The sequence below is a fragment of the Littorina saxatilis genome, linkage group LG4, assembly GCF_037325665.1.
Source record: "Littorina saxatilis isolate snail1 linkage group LG4, US_GU_Lsax_2.0, whole genome shotgun sequence".
Taxonomy (NCBI): Eukaryota; Metazoa; Mollusca; class Gastropoda; order Littorinimorpha; family Littorinidae; genus Littorina; species Littorina saxatilis.
Window position 1 is genome coordinate 395,835 of NC_090248.1, and position 2,500 is coordinate 398,334.

The following is a 2,500-nucleotide window of genomic DNA, read 5'->3' on the forward strand; positions in this document are numbered from 1 at the left end:
TCCTAATCTACTGTGAAATCACACGTAACAGGACAAACAAACGAACACCTAACATTGCACTTGACTCTTCCATATACTGTTATCGGTTAGACGGTTATCACAATACTGCCCTTCGCCATTCATTTACCCAAAAACAATCTACACAATGCCTTCTCTTGTCAAACGGGTGGACGGGAAAATGAATCATCGATTGGCTTACCTGGACCGATGTTGCAACAATAATTGTTTACGTTTCCACGCTTTCCAAAGCACGCACAACAACTATGTCATCAACTCCATGTTGATCAACGCATCCAGTCGTGGTAGTCAATAATACGTCACAGCGCAACGAGTTACGTCATCAAATGACGACGATCCTCTCGGCATCTCGGTTCACTCAAACCTTCCGGAACATGACCAAGACTAGGAAAGTCCTATTTTGTTACAGGGATCAAAGCTGCTCTCTACGCAGACGACCTTGTGATCTGGTGCAAGGAGGAGCACGCAAGTACTGCCACCTACAGAATGCAGCAAGCGGCAGATAGGCTGAACGCATGGGCAGAAGATTGGTGCGTCTCCATCAACAAGGAGAAATCCTCCACCACCCTATTCACACTGTCGCCAAAGCAGAAAGCCGGAACCATTAGGCTTGGTGGAACTCCTCTGAGAGAGGATGAAGAAGCAACGTACCTTGGTGTCACCTTTGATAGACGGCAGACCTGGAAACCACACATTGCACAGGCAGAGACAAAGGCCCGGCGCAAGCTAGCCATACTCAGGAAGCTGGCAGGTACCACCTGGGGAGCGAACGAGAAGATACTGAAGACAGTATACCAGGGAACAATCAGACCCCACCTCGAGTACGGCTCCACAGCGTGGTCAACCTCAGCCAAGACAAACCTGCAGACCCTTGACCGTGTGCAAAACCAGGCCCTCCGACTCATCACCGGTGCAATGAAATCCACGCCCATCAAGGAAATGGAGAAGCTTACCACCATCCAACCCCTCTGTCAGAGAAGAGAAGCCAAGACTATGGTACAGGCCGAGAAGCTCAAGTGCCTACCCGACCACCCCATGAAGCACAGACTGAGCAACCTCACCAAGAACCGGCTTAAACGGAGCAGTTTTGTACACGAGAGCAAGAGACTTTCTCGACAGTACAGGGAAGTCCTTCCACAGAACACTCTACCTCTGACTCAAGAAGAAGAGGAAACCCCCAAGGCAACAGAGAAACCAGGCATCCAGATCTGCACCAGTGTTCCACATGTTACCTCAGGAGAAGATCAGAATGACACAGCTCGACAGGCACTCACCTTAGCCCTGATCGACGAACAGTACCCAAAAGAGGCGTGGATCCATGTATACACCGATGGATCAGCAACTAACGCCGTGCTCAATGGAGGTGCAGGCATTCTCATCCAGTTCCCTGGGGGACATACAGCTACATCCAGCGTTGCCACTGGCAAACACTGCACAAACTATAAAGCAGAAGCAGAAGCTCTCATGCAGGCCGCCTCCTTCGTTCAGGACTCCGCAGACCCTTGCTACCAAGTTGTCTTCCTCTCGGACGCCCTTTCAGTCCTTCAGGCCCTAGAGAACGACAAACTCCCACAGCTGGCCAAAGCATTACAGATGGTCAGACAAACCAGAAGAGTTGTCCTCCAGTGGATACCAGCACACTGTGGGATACCAGGAAATGAAAGGGCAGATGAGCTGGCAAAAGAAGGAGCCGTGGAAGACCAACCTGAAAACAGTGTCAGCTTTATTGAGCAGAAGACAATCATCAAGGCATTGATGAGGCCAAGGACAAACAGAGATGACTACCACACAATGTCCAGAGAGCAGCAAGTCAACCTCATTAGGCTGCGTACTGGCCACAACAGGCTCAATGCTCACATGAACCGAAAGTTCAAGCTGGCGCCATCACCAACCTGTGCCTGCGGTCAAGAGGACCAAACAGCGGAACACATCTTACAGCGATGTCCCTTACTAGATGAGGAACGAAAAGAAGTGTGGCCGTCACCAACTCACTTGCAGACCAAACTATACGGCAGTCGACAGGAGTTGGAGAAAACGACAACATTTATCACCAGTGCTGGACTGATTGTGTAACCTCTGCGAACGCCAAGAAGAAGAAGAAGTCAAGTTTTGACTAAATGTTTTAACCTAAACGGGGAATCAAGACGAGGGTCGTGGTGTGTGTGTGTGTGTGTACATATAATTATGTGTGTGTGTGTGGTTGTGTGTGAGAGTGAGTGTGTATGTGTGAATGCGTACGTGTGTTTGTACGTGAGTGTGTGTGTGTTTTCTGTGTTTGTGTGCGGACGTGTCACGTGCTGCGTCTGTCAGTTTTAGTGAGTGATTTCTCAGAGAGTCTTGATATTTTTAGTGCAATTCAGAACTTTTGTGAATTAGATTTATGGGTGGTTTTTTTTTAACCGCCTGGCACTATACAAGGCAGTTATTCTTGTTTTTATAAGGATATTAAACGGTTATAGTATTTGAGTCTTGAATGGCGATC